This window comes from Mesoplodon mirus (assembly GCF_964341445.2).
Source record: "Mesoplodon mirus genome assembly, chromosome: 6".
Taxonomy (NCBI): domain Eukaryota; kingdom Metazoa; phylum Chordata; class Mammalia; order Artiodactyla; family Ziphiidae; genus Mesoplodon; species Mesoplodon mirus.
This window is the reverse complement of record NC_138982.1, coordinates 23,584,369-23,606,909: the sequence shown is the minus strand read 5'-3', so window position 1 is coordinate 23,606,909 and position 22,541 is coordinate 23,584,369. Positions and strand designations below refer to the sequence as shown.

General features: G+C 40.6%; 1 protein-coding gene across 2 annotated transcripts in view; it reads left to right on the top strand.

The window, feature by feature from the left end:
- Positions 1-22,541, top strand: part of LOC309806948 (ubiquitin-conjugating enzyme E2 E2) — a 357,479-nt gene that overhangs the window by 210,749 nt on the left and 124,189 nt on the right. Inside the window, exon 4 of one of the 2 annotated variants that reach the window (XR_014294465.1) lies at positions 4,272-4,399. The exons of the other annotated variant lie outside the window; for it this stretch is intronic. The gene's annotated coding sequence lies outside the window, so the exon portion shown is untranslated. The remainder of the gene's footprint in view (positions 1-4,271; positions 4,400-22,541) is intronic. 2 annotated transcript variants of the gene reach the window in all.

The following is a 22,541-nucleotide window of genomic DNA, read 5'->3' as shown; positions in this document are numbered from 1 at the left end:
CAGTGCCAGAAGCTGTATAATATCACATCTGGCATAACAAGTACTATTCGGGATTTCCAGCACTTTTAGCTTACAGTGGCCCATCGTTTTTTTTCCTGCAGGGTCATTAGAAGTACAGAAAAGGCGGTGTAAGGAGGGACCACTGCTCCTCCTCTCTGAGGCTTTGGTAGTGTTCCCATCTCTGCAGTTCTTCCCAGCATACACGGCATTGCCGTTGAGTTACCATCTTGAGTGAGGAATACACTTGCGCCGGAAAGTTCCAGAGGCTTCTACTCAGTCCTCCACACCCAAATGACACTTACTCCCCATATCAGAGACCCATCTGAGGGTCTCCCAGTTACACACTTGAAGTCAAGAAATCACTCCAGTCGCTCCCTCGCCCCCATAAGGCCCCATTCGAACCGGGACACAATGGCGTTTAAGATTCCCCAGTATTGGTATGGTTTGGAGCCCTGATGTAATAGTCCTCAAAAAGTCTGGAGTCCTTTCCGCAGGGCACGGTTATCCGTGCAGAAAAGTTCTTTGCTCTCTTCCGTGTTACACACGCTCTTTTCTCTGCCTGATGTATTTCTCCCTCCCCTCTTTCCTTAGGTATTCCCTGACCTTCCTGACGAGGGTACATCAGTCATATGTTACTATGGTGCCATGTGCCTCTTCTCTGCATGACTTAAAATAATTGTAGCTTTGTATTAATCTTCTGTGTTTTTCAATTAATGCCAGTCTCTTCCTAAGGTCCTTGAGGGGAGTGTCCTTCCCTGCTTTGCACTCTGCTCTCTCCCTAACTTGGTACCTGAGTCACATACTAGGAGCTTAATAACTATTTGAGGAATGAGTGAATTGTTCGGTGGACGGGACAAAGCAGTGGAGAACCCTGGCCTCAGGAGCCCCATCTCTAGCTTAGCGATTCTCAGAAGCCCTCCCCAACCATGTTTTAACATTTCTAATATCAATTGCTTTGGGCCGGGTAGCTGTTGTGAGTTTAGTTGTTATTGCCTGTGCATACAAAAAAAAAAAAAAAACCCAAAAAAACAAAAAGCAAGCAAACAAAAACTTGTGAGAAGGGTGTCAGCAGCTCAGAAGAAAATTCCAAGGACAGTGCTAGAGCAACAGTCAAGACACACTGCATCAGCAAGGCTGTTGATGACACAAAGGGCCATGTTTTGTGGTCAAACAGTCATCTTGGAGCTGAAAAGTGAGGCAGAAGATTTGAAATCTGAACGTGAAGAAGTTCTAATAATCCATTTTTTGGGCTTCCATAATATCACTCTTGAGCACAAATAAAAAGATTAGCATATATCATGTTCTCCTTATCATGAGAGCCCATGCAATAAGTATGATTCTTCTGTGATAAGAAATCAGTTATAGTTTAATTTGGCAATTTTTAAGTTTCTTAGTGGTTCCGAGTAAGAGCTCATCATCATTTTAGAGTCAGTGAAATGTGATATTATATACAGTGGTCTTCAGGGGCCTCTGTTAACATATATGGCCTCTAGTGTGAATTAGAAAGAGGCATTTCTTTCTCCAGGGCAGCCTTGCAGCTGGATGTAGGGGTCAGGGTGTCAGGCCCTCTCCACCAGCTGTCTTTGGGAAAGGGAACCAGCAGTACCGTGTGTGGCCGCTTCAGCTAGCCTCAGCTTTATGAAGAATAATTTTCTTTCACAATTCAGAACAGAACATTCTCTGTAGTTTTAGGCACTGCTGTCCTGTTTTAGCATGGTGTGACTTGGAAGAAAGGTTACAGGAAAACTTGGACTATATAGCAAAGTGAGTATCATTTGGAAGAATAGGTTTCTATTTTTTTAATTTAATTTCTATTTTATATTGGAGTACAGTTGATTCACAATGTTGTGTTCGTTTCAGGTGTACAGCAAAGTGATTCAGTTATACATATACATATATCCATTCTTTTTCAGATTCTTTTCCCATATAGGTCATTACAGAACACAGAGTAGAGTTCCCTGTGATAAGTTTCTGTTCTTAAAAAGCATTCTCTTTAAGGCAGTTTTTTTTTTTTTTTCTAATGGATAAGCCTATTGTGAAGAAGTTTTGATCTGAGACTATCAGGGTGTTTCTGGGTAGACAGGAAATCTAGCAGAATTTCATTTTGATTGAGACTGTCCGGGTCAGTGACCTCATAATCTTTTTAGAATGAAGCTCTGGCAGTGAAGCATTCCAATCCCACTCCTGGGAACTTTGGTCAGCTCCTGAAAGGCAGGCGTGCCTTTGATGTTTGATGTAGACTTTGATATTTATGTCAGTGTTTTTGTTTGACCATATACTCTGGAACTGCTTTTCATACTGCTTGTGTCTAAATTTAAATTTCTACAACTGTACTTTGCCGCAGCAGCTAAACCTAATTTACTCACTACAGTTAAGATGTTGAATACAATTAGGAAATGTTCTACTAAATTAATACTTTTATGCAGGGCCTGCCATAAGGGTACAGATAAGAAACTAATCAAGAAGGATGTTAGTTCCTGTTATGGGAAAGATTCAAACTTACATTAAGTACTTAGATTCTAGATACCTTCCAACTATCTGAAAGGCATTTCTGTTATGAATTAGAAGGTTTATAATTTCTCTTTTAGGTCTATAATTTATATTCAAATATATCATCTAATTTTATGTAAAGTAACTTTTCCTGCTTACGATTCCCTTCTCCATCCCCCATTCTCACTGTAGGACAGACAGAGAAGTGTACTTTGTAGTAACCTGACCTCTGATTGCTGTCTGGGAGCACAGGTAATTATAAGAGATTAGAGGGGAAAGCTGCAACTCAAGAGATTAGGAGAAGCAAATCTGGCAGAACCACCATCTGTGGTACCTGGTAGGAAAAATCTTGTGTTTCAGTGCACAAGTCCTGTTTGCATCTCAGAGTTCACCACAAACTGAAATTTTCTCATCTTTTTGTTACTGACCAGAGATCTTGGCTTCCTTAATCAAAAGAAATGGATCAGAGGCCAGACAAGAAGTTCAGGCAAGGCTTTATTGGGGCCCCTGCTGCAGCAGAGGGGATCAGAAACAAGTAAAACGTTCCCTTGCTTGCTCGCTCCCCAAGGGGGGCGAGCTGGTTCCTTATGTGGGGTGAGGGTAGGGATGTGTCTGGGGGTGGGGCCAGAGGTGTGGCTTAGGTGGTCTGCCCACCCCTTTGGTGATGGTGAGTGCAGGGGGCATGTGCAGTGCCCTGCTTTTGCTCCCCGCTCTTCAGAAGTGGCAGTTGGGTTTTTTTCTGGTCTTTTTGTATCTTCTTGTCCATAATTTGCCCCAACTGTGCATGCACGCAGCTATATTTAGTCCCTTATATTTACTTTGTATTTTGTTGCTGGAGGAAACGTTTTTCCAGGTGCAAGCACTGCAGCAAAGGGTCCCAGGTCCCAGGTCCCAGCCTGTCTCATTTTCAGTGCTTTTTAGAAGTGTGATGTTATCCATTATCCAGAGGAATCCATAGTATTTTATTAATATGGGCCTCTGACCTTACTGCCCTAAAGTATGCCATTGTAAAATATACAGGCAGAAGGAGTTTGAACTGGAGAAATTTAGGGTAATTCTTCCCGTTTCAGAATGTCAGTAGAAATATTCCACCTTAAGTGTGCGTGTTACAGCTAAAACCATGAAAATGCTCATCTCGCACCAGTAGAAAACATTTTGTGCATGAAAGCGTTCACGGGGGATTTTTATTGTTAGCCACATATTAGGCATCAACAAACTGCTTACATGGATTTCTTAAAATTTGTTTGAAAAAACAGCAACAGATCCTTGTTTTGACCATTTGATCACCATTAATCACTCCCAATCACAAAACGGTCAGGAGAAGTAAGTGCATGGAATTCAAGCATTTGCTTCTCATTTTAAACTCTCATTTTAGACGTTTGCATGGGGTGAGAATAAGGAGCCGTGGAATTTTGTGAGGTTTTTATTACATCTGATTCCATTTTCTCTTTCCACCACTGCCCATCACTGATAATTAAAAAGCAATTATCCTTATCTTTTATCTTGATTGGGAAAGCTGTTGTCTGGTTCAATCTAATCTTTTTGGTATGTGACTAGATCTAAGATTTGAACAGTTGCAGTCCCGCTGCTGGTTATTTTCCCTGGGAGACTGAGGGGCAGGGAGAATCATCACACGTCGTGGTTAATCAGTTCTGAGAATTTATCTCATATAACCCTGTTTTGAATTAACTGGATAATCCAGTAAGCAGCATTTTTAATATCTCACATAGGGAAAGACTCAAAGCTGGCTAACAGTGAAATTTCCCATTTTTCACTGGCAGGAACCCCAGCCCCATAATGGGGAAGGTCCCACCAGTGCGAAGGCCCCATATGGGGGCCCCTCCCCTAGTGAGGACATGTACCCCCGAAGAGGAGTCCCCTTGGCCGCTGGCCCCTGCCACCCCACCACGTGAGTACAGCCCACGGCTCTGAGGACCTCAGCACGTTTTCCATTTCTTGGTGGCCGTTTGTCTGATGTGAGAATTAGCCAGACCCTCTTCCCTTTCATCCCCTTAAACATTTCAGAAAACGAGATGTGAGCCTCCTTTGGGTCCCTTTGCTTCATTTTGGCAAGTTTAATAGAAATTGTTTGGTTAGGAGGTGAGGGCTCTTGGTTGAGACTCAGCTTACGCGTGATTAGTGAAACAGTCTGTGGCTATCTGAGCAGTTCTGTTCCATGGAACTTTCTGCAGTGGTGGAAATGTTCCACAGCTGCACTTTCCAATACAGTAACCGCTAACCACATGCGGCTACTGAGTGCTTGAAATGTAGTGCGACCGAGGAATTTAATTTTTAACTTAATTTAATTTTAATTAATTTAAATTCAATTCTCCTTGTATGACTAGTGGCTGCTAAATTGGACAGTGAACGTGCCTACACTTAACGCCATGGGCCTGAGCTGTCTTTGAACATTCTACAGGTGGACCTCTCTACCTCTATTCCCTTAATAACCCAGAAAAATTTTCCTTGTATTATATGCATTATTGTAGATGTGATTCTCTGATAGTCAGAAAATCCTTAAGTTAAAACTTCTCATCTCAAAATGTATTCACCCATATTGCCCTTATGTAGCTTTAATTACTTTATGATCTTGAGAAATTCAATCTTAAAATTATGAAGTAATCTGTTTAAATATCCCAGCTTTATTTTCTTCTTCACACGTTTTAATTTGCAACTTCAATATATAGAGAGAAGTAATCACACACAGTAAAATAACTTTCCCATTTTATTATTCCTTTTTAAATGAGACTATAAAATAGCCTACATTAGTACAGTTAAGTGCAGTGCTATTACCAAAACATTAAATTCAGCGTGTACTCATTATATAATACAGCACTTAGAAGTTTCAAAGTTTGGTTCTGATAGGTGGGTTATTGAGATTACAGGTTAATTAAATGTGTAGTTTTAACTACTGTAGTAAATGTCCTTCCATTATTGGGCTGTCATTAAAAATTGCTTACACCGTAAGATGTGAATAAGGGAAATTATGTGCGGGGTATATGGGGACTCTCTGTACTATCTGTGCAGATTTTCTATAGCTCTAAAACTATTCTAAAATTTCTTAAAGTTTATTTTTAAAAATTGCTTACATCATATTTTCTCATGCCATCTATTTATGTTTGTTAACATAGCTGTGTATGCATCCAAAATAAGAATCATCAGATCAGCAGTGGGTAGCACTTACATAAGTTTCACAACATGGCAACTTCAGAATATCCCGGAGAGATACTATTATCACAGTTTTACAGGTGAGGAAGCTGAGGCAGGGAATACACAGTAATTCAGCCAAGGTTACTTAGCTGGGCAGTGGCAGAACCAGAATTTGAACCTAACAAGTCAGTCTTTTAACCACTAAACTGTGTTACCTCTTAAGGAATCTTGATTATGCAGTATAAGTTGTGTTCTCTCTGCTATCAATGTAGCAAGCAACCTTTCCACTATAAGAAATCTAAAATAAAGTAATGCGGTAATAAATTACTTATACAACTTGAAAAACATAGAAGTATTGCTTTGTGTTACAGTGATTTAGATTTTATTGTTTATACAGTGGTTCATTATTTTTATGAGGAATATGTTCATATTCTCTTGACAAGAAATGTCTGTGTTAGTGGGGTTTCAAAAAATTGATGTATGTTTCATTAAGACAGTGGCTAGGAATGAAAAAAAAAAGAGAGAGCAATATCTAAAGGGCAGGGGGGAGTGGATGTGGTTGGTTTTCTCATAAAGACAAAGTTGTTATAAGACTAAATTTTTAAGGAACCTAGAGTAATTTGTGGCATAGTATTTTATTATCACAGTGTTATTTTACCACTTTCCTATCACAGTGCTTTGTTTTGTCATATGCCTGTTAATGCTGTTTTTCCTGTACATTAAATTCTAGATCTTTGATTGTTACTTTTCATTGTGAGCAAAAGTGAAAACACTTTATATCTTTAACCCATTTTTAAAGAGAGGGTTGGTGTGAATATGGTTTAAAAGAAGTTCAGCAGAATAAATACCCAAAGTATTAACAACAACAAAAGAAACCCAAGATTAAAGTTTTAGCATACTTTCTCTTTCTTCGTGTTCACTTCTCATTTATAAACAGTACAAATACATTATATATGAAAGTTGTTAAGAGGCTAAATCCTAAGAGTTCTCATCACAAGGAAAAACATTTTTTTCTATTTCTTTAATTTTGTAATGTAAGAGAGGATGGATGTTCTTTAAACTTATTGTGATCATCATTCCATGGTGTATGTAAGTCAAGTCATTATGCTGCCCACCTTAAACTTATACAGTGCAGTATGTCAATTATATCTCAATTAAACTGGAAGAAAAAAGAAATTTTTTAAAAATGGTACAAATTTTAGATGACTAGAACTGGTAGTTTGGGGATTTAAAAAATCCATTTATAAGCCTTTCTGAGTCTGGAAGGGAAATCACTGAAGATCCTAATAGAGTATAAATCAAGATATTGCACGTAAGCCACTTTACAAAGCAAATAATAATTAAAATTTTAATTATGGGTTTTCCTGATTGTCGGCAACTGACAGAGCTTTCTTCTAGGGGCACAGTGTCACAGCTTTCTTTCCAGGGTGTGTTTGCACACTGGCCCAGGAAGCACCTCTTAAGTTTTAAGATGTTAATAATACCATGAGGACCCTTTTCCTGAGCTTCTCCAGAGTTGCTCTCACAGAAGATAAATGACGGAAAGCAGATAACTCAGACGCCTGCCGTAAAATAACCTGAAAGAAACAGTTTTCTGTACTCTTGAGTTTCACAGTAGGGAAGCAGCATTTCTGAGATATTTGCAGATTGTGTAAAATTCTGATGCTAAGTTCAGGTACCTGTTAGAATCATAGGCTAACGCAACTTAATGGGAAGACTAAGCAACAGTGTTTTACTTTCCTCAGTTTTGTATTATTTGGATTTTTTATAAGCAAATGAGCTTTTTCGATGCTAATTAGCTGCTCTTAAATTTGATTGATTTTAATACTTTGTAACTGATTTTTTAAAACTTTGTAGTACTTACATGTAATAATTTACTTCTTTCGTATGGTATGTTTATTAGTTATTTATAGCAGATTATTAGAAAGAGTTTATTATATTAGAAGAATGAAAAGCCTTGAAAAAGAATGGTTTATTTGAAATGGTGCTACCCATGAAAGGAGTCCCTGTTTTAAAAGCTGAGAGCTGGGTTAGACCTTTAAGGGCATCTCCTATCTGAGCGCTTTCCATCTGCCCTCTGAAATCTGATTTAAGCCTCATGTTCTACCTCGTGTCTTCTTTAGTCTCAGAGAACTTTAAAACAGAAACTATGGAATAAATCCTCAGAAAGCCTAAGACAACAGAGTCATAAGCTAGAGGAAGCTAGCAAGCAGATGTGATAGGAGGAACGCTAGCGCCTTCGCCTACATAAGGACAAGGAGAATTGTCACCTCGTAAACCAGAGAGCATAGCCCATGCCCCTGCCTGCTGCCAGGGTCATCTGACAGCTGCCTTTCACTTTCGAGTGATGTGCGGGTATGCTTACATGAGAAATAATGCCGTGTAAACACACCTAGAATAACAGTGCTTTTCAAGCTGTATTTGAACTATGTGAAAGTCTTAAGGTGCCAAGCTTCTTAAACTGCATAAAATGCAAACACTAAAAGAAAAGCCTACCTCCCTTTAAGCCGTACAGTGTATTTACTCATCTCGCTGCAGTTGATCTCAGATTCTTCACATTGCACAGGAGATGTTAGGAACATTTTTGGTCTGCTTGGGTTCCATGTGGCAGTGTGCTTTGCTCCTTGATGGATGTGTCAGAGATTCCCTCAAGTCAAGGGTGGGGACTTGTTTCCAAAGAAGTCTAAGAGCTCACTAGGCTTGTCCTAGCTTTCTGCCATAGTCAGGCCTATCCCTGCCAAGAAACAGCTGACTGCAGGTTTTGCTCTCTCCTCTTTCTGGGAGACCTGAAACGTTGGCTTTCCAAAAGGCTTCCCGGCGTGCAGAGTACGTCGAGGGACAGAACTGTCAACAGAGCTGAAATTAAGCAATTCGGCTACCTAGCTGAACTCAGTGCCAACTTAAACGCCAATAGGAGGTGCCTTTTTTTTTTTTTTTGCTTACGCCGGGTCTCAGTTGCGGCTGGCGTGCTCCTTAGTTGTGGCACGCGAACTCCTAGTTGCAGCATGCATGTGGGATCTAGTTCCCTGACCAGGGATCGAACCCGGGCCCCCTGCATTGGGGCTCAGAGTCTTAACCACTGGACCACCAGGGATGTCCCGGAAGTGCCTTTTGCGTCTGCCAAACAAGTCAAGTCAATAGGAGTAAATCAAAAAGTAAGGTAATCATGAGTCGCCTGTGTTTTATGTACAGGCTGGTTTAATAACTCAGACTCCAGCTCATCTTTCGCAAGCGGTGGCATGAACTAGATCTCTCCTGCCTTCATTGTGGTGCCACAGACATTGAAACTAAGCACAGATTGTGTGTGTGCTCACAAGTTATTGACCCCTGTTATGTTTTCAAAGCCTGCCAGCACTTTTTTGTTTTTTTAATAAACACATCTAACCATGGGAAGTTCCATAAAGGCCAGCCTGGGCTCCTGGGACTCTTGTTCTTGAAATTTATTTTTCATCCTTCAGTTATCTAGAACCAAGTGAATTGTTTTCTTTCATAAGCACTCTGCTCAGACGTGGCTACGAAAGATGAGAGACGCTAAGAGCAAACCTTGTCACCAAGGCATGTAGCTGAGTTACACTCAGAATTAGTTCAGCTGCCATTAAAGGTTGCTTAACTGATACATTTTAGTTCTGCTCAGGCTTCTGAGCGTGAGAAAATAAGTGAGTGCTAAAAGAACCATAACGTGTTTACAGATGCACGCACGATTATGAAGCAACATACACATGAACTGAAAGATGAGGAGGAAAAAAAAAAAGCAGATGCTGTTTTACAGTAGGGGAGCTACATAAACACCCCCAGGGCCTCTGTACGAACCCTTCTATTGCTCTGAGGGCTGCTGCGCAAACTCAGCACGTGAGCCAGTTATCCGTGCCTCAGCCATTGTAGGTTGTAAGGGAAGTTTCTGAAGAAGGTCTGCTAGCAAAGAGCTACTTTGCCTATCTTAATTCTGTATTCCTCAGAACTTCTGTGATCTGGGAAAACCACAGACCAGAATGAAGCCCCCTTCTCTGAGCATCTTTTCTGTATAACGAATCAAATAATTTTGTTAGTTTTAAATGGTCACAAGGAAAAGAAGAAAATATAAAGTTTACTTTGTGCTAAATAATTTCATTCTGAATAGCTAAAAGCAGGGGTCCCTAACCCCCAGGCCATGGACCGGTATTGTTCCATGGCGTGTTAGGAACCAGGCCACACGGCAGGAGGGGAGCGGCGGGCGAGCGAGCGAAGCTTCATCTGTATTTACAGCCGCTCCCCATCTCTCGCATTACCGCCTGAGCTCCGCCTCCTGTCAGCATTATGATGAGTTGTATAATTATTTCATTATATTTTACAATGTAATAATAATAGAAATAAAGTGCACAATAAATGTAATGTGCTTGAATCATCCCCATACCATCTCCTCCCCACTCCCCGGTCCGTGGAAAAACTGTCTTCCATGAAACTAGTCCGTGGTGCCAAAAAGATTGGGGACTGCTGGCTAAAAGGTTTTTATCCCCCTTGGTTTCAAATCCTGTGAGTTTGGGTGGGGGTCAGGTGTGTATCTCCAACTTCCTGGCAGGGAGGTTAGTGACTAAGCTGGCTGTCACCTTCATGGCAGTGCTGGGCAGCAGCAACCCAGTTGGTGACACTTCCCGAGTTATTTTATGATTTGGACCAGCTGTGACTGGTGGGCACTTTGAGCTGCTGAGCTGCCTCTCGGAGGTCCTTTGGCACACAGTTGGAGTCAGTGTAAAAGCCAGAGATACGGGTAAAGCGCTTCAGAAAACGCTGGAGTTGAAGTCAGAAGACCTGGGTTCGGGTCTCTGCCAAATCACAACCACCTAGATGACCTGATGGTCAATATGCCTTCTTGGCCTGCCGCGCAGGATGCGGGTGGTTTAGCTTAGTGTTCAGGCTGGACCCCTGGCCCTACCATCTCTGTCTCCTGTTTCCTCATCTATAAAGTGGTAGTGGTACCTACCTCGTAGGTTATATAAAACGCTCTCAAACTCTACAGTAAGCCCCCTACATACAAACCTTCAAGTTGCGAGTTTTCAAAGATGCAAGTGTGGGGCTTACTAATGAAGACCTGATGGAATTGGAGGCCCAGAGAAAGGACGAAGAGAGGCAAGAGGAAGAAGAAGTAACTGAAGAACCGAAGGGATTCACGATGCAGGAAATGGCAGGGGATTTTCTTTATTTGAGGCGGCACTGTAAGTTTTTGAGGTACGGGACCTGAACGTAGAACGGTACACGGAGGCTGCAGCAGCTGCTCAGAATGCAACCCAGTGCTACCACGTCATCTATGACGAGAAAAAAAGAGCTACTACCCAGACATCACTGGATCGTTTTTTCAAGAGAGTAGATAGAATTGAATCCAGCAAGGAACCAGAACCTGTGCCATCAGCGTCAGGACTGAGTGACATTGCAGCTTGCCCTCCGTCCCCTATTGCTGTCGATCCTTCAGCTCTGCCATCTCCCACCTCCCCTCCCTCCTCCGGTCAGTAACTCTTCCTGCTGTTCCCTCGATGCCAGCCCCTGGATACCAGCTGCTGTACTGCACTACTGTTCTTTTCAAGGTTCTGCACTGTAAGATTAAAAATGTTTTCTTTATTTTTTGTTTCTTTGCTTTTTACATATTAGTTGTGTGAAAAGTATTATAAAACTATTAACAGTACAGTACGATATAGCTGATTGTGTTAGTTGGGTACCTAGGCTAATTTTGTTGGACTTAAGAACAAATTGGCCTTATGAGCGTGCTCTTGGAACGGAACTTGTTCATATGTAGGGGACTTACTGTATATGATTTTTGGTGTATAATAAGCCCTCTAGAAAGAACGTCCGCAGACTTCCGGGTAAGATGGCGGAAGAGTAAGACGCGGAGATCACCTTCCTCCCCACGGATACACCAGAAATACAGCTACACGTGGAACAACTCCTACAGAACACCTACTGAACGCTGGCAGAAGACCCCAGACCTCCCAAAAGGCAAGAAACTCCCCACATACCTGGGTAGGGCAAAGTGGAGAGATTCCCGCACAGAGGATCGGTGCCGAGCGGCACTCACCAGCCCGAGAGGCTTGTCTGCTCGCCCGCCGGGGCACGCAGTGCTGGAAGCTGAGGCTCGAGCTTCGGTCAGAGCGCAGGGAGAGGACTGGGGCTGGTGGCGAGAACTCAGCCTGAAGGGGGCTAATGTGCCACAGCTAGCCGGGAGGGAGTCCGGGAAAACTCTGGAGCTGCCGAAGAGGCAAGAGACTTTTTCTTCCCTCTTGGTTTCCTGGTGCGCGAGGAGAGGGGATTAAGAGCGCTGCTTAAAGGGGCTCCACAGACGGGCGCGAGTCGCGACTGAAAGCGCGGAGCCCAGTGACGGGCGTGGGACGCTGGGCCTGCTGCTGCCGCCGCCAAGAAGCCTGTGTGCGAGCGCAGGTCACTGCCCACACCGCCCTTCCGGGAGCCTGTGCAGCCCGCCACTGCCGGGGTCCTGGGATCCAGGGGCGGCTTCCCTGGGAGAACGCACGGCGCGCCTCGGGCTGGTGCAACGTCACGCCGACCTCTGCCGCTGCAGGCTCGCCCCGCACTCCGTGCCCCTCCCTCCCTCCTGGCCTGAGTGAGCCAGAGTCCCCGAAGAGGCTGCTCCTTTAACCCTGTCCTATCTGAGCGAAGAACAGACGCCCTCCAGCGACCTACACGCAGAGGCGGGGCCAAATCCAAAGCTGAGACCCAGGAGCTGTGAGAACAAAGAAGAGAAAGGGAAACCTCTCCCAGCAGCCTCAGAAGCAGCGGATTAAAGCTCCACAATCAACTTGATGTACCCTGCATCTGTGGAATACATGAATAGACAACACATCATCCCAAATTGAGGAGCCCGGAGTCAGTGCTGTGCCTCTGAGGTGGGAGAGCCAACTTCAGGACACTGGTCCACAAGAGACCTCCCAGCTCCACATAATATCAAACGGCGAAAATCTTCCAGAGATCTCCATCTCAACACCAGCACCCAGCTTCACTCAACGACCAGCAGGCTACAGTGCTGGACACCCTAAGCCAAACAACTAGCAAGACAGGAACACAACGCCACCCATTAGCAGAGAGGTGGCCTAAAATCATAAAAAGTCCACAGACACCCCAAAACACACCACCAGACGTGGACCTGCCCACCAGAAAGACAAGATCCAGCCTCATCCACCAGAACACAGGCACTAGTCCCCTCCACCAGGAAGCCTACACAACCCACTAAACCAACCTTAGCCACTGGGGACAGACACCAAAAACAACAGGAACTACGAAACTGCAGCCTGCAAAAAGGAGACCCCAAACACAGTAACATAAGCAAAATGAGAAGACAGAAAAACACACAGCAGGAGAAGGAGCAAGATAAAAACCCACCAGACCTAACAAATGAAGAGGTAATAGGCACTCTACCTGAAAAAGAATTCAGAATAATGATGGTAAAGATGATCCAAGATTCTATTTCCCAGATCCAAAATCTTGGAAATAGAATAGACAAAATGCAAGAAAGAGTTAACAAGGACCTAGAAGAACTAAAGATGAATCAAGCATCGATTAAAAACACAATACATGAAATAAAAAATACTCTAGATGGGATCAATAGCAGAATAACTGAGGCAGAAGAACGGATAAGTGAGGTGGAAGATAAAATAGTGGAAATAACTGCTGCAGAGCAAAATAAAGAAAAAAGAATGAAAAGAACAGAGGACAGTCTCAGAGACCTCTGGGACAACATTAAACGCACCAACATTCGAATTATAGGGGTTCCAGAAGAAGAAGAGAAAAAGAAAGGGACTGAGAAAATATTTGAAGAAATTATAGTTGAAAACTTCCCTAATATGGGAAAGGAAATAGTTAATCAAGTCCAGGAGGCACAGAGAGTCCCATACAGAATAAATCCAAGGAGAAATACGCCAAGACACATATTAATCAAACTGTCAAAAATTAAACACAAAGAAATCATATTAAAAGCAGCAAGGCAAAAACAACAAATAACACACAAGGGAATCCCCATCAGGATAACAGCTGATCTCTCAGCAGAAACTCTACAAGCCAGAAGGGAGTGGCAGGACATACTTAAAGTGATGAAGGAGAAAAACCTGCAACCAAGATTACTCTACCCAGCAAGGATCTCATTCAGATTTGATGGAGAAATTAAAACGTTTACAGACAAGCAAAAGCTGAGAGAGTTCAGCACCACCAAACCAGCTTTACAACAAATGCTAAAGGAACTTCTCTAGGCAAGAAACACAACAGAAGTAAAAGACCTACAATAATGAACCCAAAACAATTAAGAAAATGGGAATAGGAACATACATATCGATAATTACCTTAAATGTAAATGGACTAAATGCTCCCACCAAAAGACACAGAGTGGCTGAATGGATACAAAAACAAGACCCATCTATATGCTGTCTACAAGAGACCCATACAGACTGAAAGTAAGGGGATGGAAAAAGATATTCCATGCAAATGGAAACCAAAAGAAAGCTGGAGTAGCAATTCTCATATCAGACAAAATAGACTTTAAAATAAGGACTACTAGAAGAGACAAAGAAGGACACTACATAATGATCAAGGGATCGATCCAAGAAGAAGATATAACAATTGTAAATATTTATGCACCCAACATAGGAGCACCTCAATACATAAGGCAAATACTAACAGCCATAAAAGGAGAAATCGACAGTAACACACTCATAGTAGGGGACTTTAACACCCCACTTTCACCAATGGACAGATCATCCAAAATGAAAATAAATAAGGAAACACAAGCTTTAAATGATACATTAAACAAGATGGACTTAATTGATATTTATAGGACATTCCATCCAAAAACAACAGAATACACATTTTTCTCAAGTGCTCATGGAACATTCTCCAGGATAGATCATATCTTGGGTCACAAATCAAGCCTTGGTAAATTTAAGAAAATTGAAATTGTATCAAGTATCTTTTCCGACCACAATGCTATGAGGCTAGATATCAATTACAGGAAAAGAGCTGTAAAAAATACAAACACATGGAGGCTAAACAATACACTACTTAATAACGAAGTGATCACTGAAGAAATCAAAGAGGAAATTAAAAAATACCTAGAAACAAATGACAATGGAGACACGACGACCCAAAACCTATGGGATGCAGCAAAAGCAGTTCTAAGAGGGAAGTTTATAGCAATACAATCCCACCTTAAGAAACAGGAAACATCTCGAATAAACAACCTAACCTTGCACCTAAAGCAATTAGAGAAAGAAGAACAAAAACATCCCAAAGTTAGCAGAAGGAAAGAAATCATAAAAATCAGATCAGAAATAAATGAAAAAGAAATGAAGGAAACGATAGCAAAGATCAATAAAACTAAAAGCTGGTTCTTTGAGAAGATAAACAAAATTGATAAACCATTAGCCAGACTCATCAAGAAAAAAAGGGAGAAGACTCAAATCAATAGAATTAGAAATGAAAAAGGAGAAGTAACAACTGACACTACAGAAATAAAAAAGATCATGAGAGATTACTATAAGCAACTCTATGCCAATAAAGTGGACAACCTGGAAGAAATGGACAAATTCTTAGAAATGCACAACCTGCCAAGACTGAATCAGGAAGAAATAGAAAATATGAACAGACCAATCACAAGCACTGAAATTGAAACTGTGATAAAAAATCTTCCAACAAACAAAAGCCCAGGACCAGATGGCTTCACAGGCGAATTCTATCAAGCATTTAGAGAAGAGCTAACACCTGTCCTTCTGAAACTCTTCCAAAATATAGCAGAGGGAGGAACACTCCCAAACTCATTCTACGAGGCCACCATCACCTTGATACCAAAACCAGGCAAGGATGTCACAAAGAAAGAAAACTACAGGCCAATATCACTGATGAACATAGATGCAAAAATCCTCAACAAAATACTAGCAAACAGAATCCAACAGCACATTAAAAGGATCATACACCATGATCAAGTGGGGTTTATTCCAGGAATGCAAGGATTCTTCAATGTACGCAAATCAATCAACGTGATACACCATATTAACAAACTGAAGGAGAAAAACCATATGATCATCTCAATAGATGCAGAGAAAGCTTTCGACAAAATTCAACACCCATTTATGATAAAAACCCTGCAGAAAGTAGGCATAGAGGGAACTTTCCTCAACATAATAAAGGCCATATATGACAAACCCACAGCCAGCATCGTCCTCAATGGTGAAAAACTGAAACCATTTCCACTAAGATCAGGAACTAGACAAGGTTGCCCACTTTCACCACTCTTATTCAACCTAGTTTTGGAAGTTTTAGCCACAGCAATCAGAGAAGAAAAGGAAATAAAAGGAATCCAAATTGGAAAAGAAGAAGTAAAGCTGTCACTGTTTGCAGATGACATGATACTATACATAGAGAATCCTAAAGATGCTACCAGAAAACTACTAGAGTTAATCAATGAATTTGGTAAAGTTGCAGGATACAAAATTAATGCACAGAAATCTCTGGCATTCCTATATACTGATGATGAAAAATCTGAAAGAGAAATCAAGGAAACACTCCCATTTACCATTGCAACAAAAAGAATAAAATATCTAGGAATAAACCTACCTAAGGAGACAAAAGACCTGTATGCAGAAAATTATAAGACACTGATGAAAGAAATTAAAGATGATACAAATAGATGGAGAGATGTACCATGTTCTTGGATTGGAAGAATCAACATTGTGAAAATGACTCTACTACCCAAAGCAATCTACAGGTTCAATGCAATCCCTATCAAACTACCACTGGCATTTTTCACAGAACTAGAACAAAAAATTTCACAATTTGTATGGAAACACAAAAGACCCCGAATAGCCAAAGCAATCTTGAGAACGAAAAATGGAGCTGGAGGAATCAGGCTCCCTGACTTCAGACTATACTACAAAGCTACAGTAATCAAGACAGTATGGTACTGGCACAAAAACAGAAAGATAGATCAATGGAACAGGATAGAAAGCCCAGAGTTAAACCCACGGACATATGGTCACCTTATCTTTGATAAAGGAGGCAGGAATGTACAGTGGAGAAAGGACAGTCTCTTCAATAAGTGGTGCTGGGAAAACTGGATAGGGACATGTAAAAGTATGAGATTAGATCATTCCCTAACACCATACACAAAAATAAGCTCAAAATGGATTAAAGACCTAAATGTAAGGCCAGACACTATCAAACTCTTAGAGGAAAACATAGGCAGAACACTCTATGACATAAATCACAGCAAGATCCTTTTTGACCCACCTCCTAGAGAAATGGAAATAAAGACAAAAATAAACACATGGGACCTAATGAAACTTAAAAGCTTTTGCACAGCAAAGGAAACCATAAACAAGACCAAAAGACAACCCTCAGAATGGGAGAAAATATTTGCAAATGAAGCAACTGACAAAGGATTAATCTCCAAAATTTATAAGCAGTTCATGCAGCTCAATAACAAAAAACCAAACAACCCAATCCAAAAATGGGCAGAAGGCCTAAATAGACATTTCTCCACAGAAGATATACAGACTGCCAACAAACACATGAAAGGATGCTCAACATCTTTACTCATTAGAGAAATGCAAATCAAAACTACAATGAGATATCATCTCACACCAGTCAGAATGGCCATCATCAAAAAATCTAGAAACAATAAATGCTGGAGAGGGTGTGGAAAAAAGGGAACACTCTTGCACTGCTGGTGGGAATGTGAATTGGTACAGCCGCTATGGAGAACGGTATGGAGGTTCCTTAAAAAACTACAAATAGAACTACCATATGACCCAGCAATCCCACTACTGGGCATATACCCTGAGAAAACCATAATTCAAAAAGAGACATGTACCAAAATGTTCATAGCAGCCCTATTTACAATAGCCCGGAGATGGAAACAACCTAAGTGTCCATCATCGGATGAATGGATAAAGAAGATGTGGCACATATATACAATGGAATATTACTCAGCCATAAAAAGAAATGAAATTGAGCTATTTGTAATGAGGTGGATAGACCTAGAGTCTGTCATACAGAGTGAAGTAAGTCAGAAAGAGAAAGACAAATACTGTATGCTAACACATATATATGGAATTTAAGAAAAAAAAATGTCATGAAGAACATAGGGGTAAGACAGGAATAAAGACACAGACCTACTAGAGAATGGACTTGAGGATATGGGGAGGGGGAAGGGTAAGCTGTGACAAAGTGAAAGAGCGGCATGGACATATATACACTACCAAACGTGAGGTAAATAGCTAGTGGGAAGCAGCCGCATAGCACAGGGAGATCAGCTTGGTACTTTGTGACCTCCTGGAGGGGTGGGATAGGGAGGGTGGGAGGGAGACGCAAAAGGGAGGGGATATGGAAACATATGTATATGTATAACTGATTAAATTTGTTATAAAGCAAAAAAATAAAATAAAATAAAATTTAAAAAAAAAAAATAAATAAAATAAAATAAGCCCTCTAGAGCTTCTTATTATTATTACTATTATTAGGATTAATGAGATGTTTGACAGCATGCTATAATCTTTATTGATATATAATCAGAGGAGATTAAATATATAGAAAAATAATATAAGGAGGATGAGGATAATACAAAGCTCTTTGGTAATTACAGGAAGGAGAGATTTCTTTCCATCAAGGTTATCATTGGAGTGATTTTGGAAGAGGTGGTTTTTGAGCTTGGCCTTAAAGGATCATAAAAATTTGGACATGCCTAGGCTGAAGGAAGTGAAAGCGGTGAAGGACATTCCAAGGGGAAGCAAATACCTGAACAAAACAGCATGCTTAATTACTAAGTTACTATATCAAGGAATCATTACATTCATCCATCTTTTGACCATGTACTGTGTCCACATGAACATAGCCTATTGTTTTAGGTGCTGGAAATTCTTACAATATTATGTAATTCACAAAATACTTTAATTTCCACAGAAAACTACTGATGGGTTTTACTATTTTCATGAAACTGAGGCTCTCACAGCAGTGATTGGTAGAAGGGGAAAACCAGTTGTACAAGCACTAGATTTCATGTCTGTCCACAGCCGTACACTGCCTCTGTTAGTCTAAGTTGAAACAGTTTCAAGGCTATCAACTGTAGAGTTGGCCCAAGGTTGCTTTCTTAAAATGTGTGCCATATTCAGGAGGGCTGGAGAAACAATCTAGATGACCCCCTGTAAATCCAGCACCACCACTGTAAATGGAACTCCAAACCCACAAGTTGCTGGTGACAGACCTAGAAGGTAACCACAAAGCAAGTGTGGTGATTAACGCTGTATGTGATCTTTGCTCCATTTTGCCATAATTAGCTGAAGTTCGCTAGGTAGTTTCGATTCGGATGTTGTTGTCTTTAGTTTATTAAATTGAAACTAACCGGTAAATGAATATCAGGTCTTAAGCTGTGCTGTGGTGTGCTCTTGATTCTTGACTCAAAGATATTTGTAAAAATAAGAAATAAGAATTTTTATATATTCATGTTAGGAAATTATAAATTCATACTAGTCAAGTAAAGTAGGCATCTATTCATAGACCATAGTATTCTGAACAATTTTCTAGTTACCATTAGTATCATTTCCCTTTAAAAGGATTTTCCACATGGATAAAATATCAAGACTTGCATTTCTTACTTATTTTAGTTGATATAATAAGCCACAACTTGTGTTCTTTCCATCTTATCTGCAAGACAGATACTTCTAGCATTAGAAGAATTCATCATATTCCCATGATTATGCTATTGCGTATTTGTTACATTTTAAATGCGAAGTGAATTTATTTCTACTTGAAATGTCTTGATTACATTGCATATTCTGAAAGCTCACAGTACTCTAATAAAACTGTTACTTCAAGAATAAGATGACTATATGATGTGACATTTAAATTAAACGTGATTTTCATCTACTATATAGGGTTTTCTGAAATTATAACAAACTATAATTCCATCCAGTTCTGGTTGCAGTGTAAACTTGGGAGTGAACTGATTCGTCATAAATACCCTACTCTGGGATTTACTTGGAATACAGTGTAACATATTTTTCATTTCTACTAATACAAGATTAGCATAATTCAGTCTGAAATATTATATTGATACACAGCATAATTCAAAAATGTCTCCCTGTTGCTGTCACTGTATGGTCTTGATTCCAACTGGATGTCTTCATTGTCTAATGTTTTCTCTACTTTATATGCTGCTTATGCTTCATATTGCTAAGAATTGTGTGTGACTATATGCCTTTGTTACCAAATGTGTATCAAGAACGTCTGTTAGAATTTTGGAGGAGGAGGAGTCCTTTCAAGCTGCTCATCTAAAGTAGGACACAAGCTTAAAATGCTGATTCTCTTTATGTGGTAACAAATGCCAGAGATTATTAAATTTACTTTGAAAGACCAACGAACCTCCCCCTTGGTCTCCATTGATAGTTTTTGACTATCTACACAGGTGTGTGATAAAGTGTGATGAAAAACTACAGCTTCTCACGCTCCTGTTAGCTCTACATGACCCAGGCTGAGTCCTCAGGTTTCTGCACCCCAGCTCAGGAAACTAACGGTCTTGCCCCACTCCTGGGTGCTAGGTCCACACCAGTCTCAGCAGACGGGAGGGGAATGTGTGGAGTTAGAGACAAGACAAGAGTTCGGTGATACCTGGGCACTTCTAGGGCATGGAAAGAATGAGACCGATTCTCGACCAAATATCAACATGGAAGAAGATTGCTTTTGACGCCCACCCACCTCATCTTTTGCATCCCTCACTGTCTCTTACACGCTTCTGTCTGCATATCTGATAGAAGAGTTCTTTTACAGCGATCAGGTAACTTATCGGTCAAGGACTCTGGAGCCACTTAGCGTCAGTGTGACTTGAGCAAGTTACTGAACCTCTCTGGACCTCAATTTCCTTGTCTGTAAAATCAGGATGGTGTATAATAGCACCCCATCCTGATTGGGACGTAAAGTGCATATAACAGTGCCTGGCGTATAGAAGACAGTATAATAAATTATCCTTATTGCAAATTAGATGGTTAAGGCTGTCTACAGGGGAGATGCCGTATACACACCTAGAGGGGTCAACAAATGTTGCAGTTATTAAATGTTCCATACCTGAAGGACTTGCCTTTTCTTTCTTCTTTTATTGAAATATAGTTCATTTACAATGTTACAGGTGTGCAGCAAAGTGATTGTTTTATATATGTGTATACACACACATATATATGTATGTATATGTATATTCTTTTTCAGAGTCTTTTCTATTATAGGTTATTACAAGATATTGAATATAGTTCCCTGTGCTGTACAGTAGGTCCTTGTTGTTTATCTGTTTTATATATAATAGTGTGTATCTGTTAATCCCGAATTTCTAATTTATCCCTCCCCCCTTCCCCCTTTGGTAACCATAAGTTTGTTTTCTATGTCTGTGAATCTGTTTCTGTTTTGTAAATAAATTCATTTGAATCATCTTTTTAGATTCTACATGTAAGTGATATCACATGGTATTTGTCTTTCTCTGTCTGAGTTATTTCCCTTAGTATGATAATCTCTAGGTCCATCCATGTTACTGCAAATGGCAAATTTTCATTCTTTTTTATGGCTGAGTAGTATTCCTGTGTGTGTGTGTGTGTGTGTGTGTGTGTGTGTATATACCACATCTTTATCCATTCATCTCTTGATGGACATTTAGGTTGTTTCCGTGTCTTGGCTATTGTGAATAGGGCTGCTATGAACACTGGGGTGCATGCGTCGTTTTCGAATTAAGAGTTTTTGTATTTTCCCGATATATGCCCAGGAGTTGAATTGCCGGATCATATGAACACCGTGAATTTTTAGAGAAATGCAAATAAAAACTACAATGAGGTACCACCTCACACAGGTCAGAATGGCCGTCATCAAAAAGTCTACAAACAATAAATGCTGGAGAGGGTGTGGAAGAAAGGGAACCCTCCTGCACTGTTGGTGGGAATGTAAATTGGTGCAGCCACTGTGGAGGTTCCTTAAAAGACCTGCCTTTTCTTATAAATGCCTCTTACTCAGAATTACCGCTCAGTCTTTTTCCCCCCTAAAACACTCACATAAGGGTGCTGAGAGAGAAAAGTTGATAATCCACTAAACTAAACCACTTTTAAGGCAGGTTGTCTAGTGGCCACACCCTATAGCAACCTTTCCTATTTAAATCATATTAATTGGGAGAATTCTAGTCAACCTGGAATTAGGAAGGAGAATCTGAGCCTGTAACCTAGATGTCCAAGTCAGTTTAACTTCTCACATCAGAGAAGATATAGCATCACTGTAAGACAGGGAGAGACCCAAGACTTGGTGTCTGCCCTACAGGGACTCCTAGTAACCAGGAGTAGCCATGACCCTCAGTCCAAGTCTCATGGAACGTTTGGGCCATGAGACCCTCTTGCCAGTGACTTGAGATGGCCTGAGCTCCTGGGTCCCAGGATGCCAGACGTCTGCACAGAGTGGCTTCTGCATCTGATGAGCTGCTCTCTTTCCTCCCCATTGTTTTTTTTTAATTTTTGGCTGGCATTTAAAAACCGGTACCTAAGTTACTTATTATTTCTCCTTAATTACTACCCAGCATAATATAGTAACCATTGGCCACCTCATTACGTTTCAGACTAAACCCATTTTAAGTTTATTCCAGTACAGTTATAAACTCCTTCATGCTGAGTGACTATCATTTATTGTAACATCACCTGGTCCTGTTTTCAACTCAAAAGAATCAGAGGGATTAATGCTAGCCATTTACATTAAGCCAATTTTAATAAATATGTTAAAGATCATAATATTCTTGATAAATTAAAATGTACAGAACATATGAACATTGACCTTCATGGAAAGATTGCATATTTGCATATCACACATCACTGTTGTGGGCATGTGATACCTTGAAGGGTCGTAAAGCCCTGGCTTACATTTAGCAG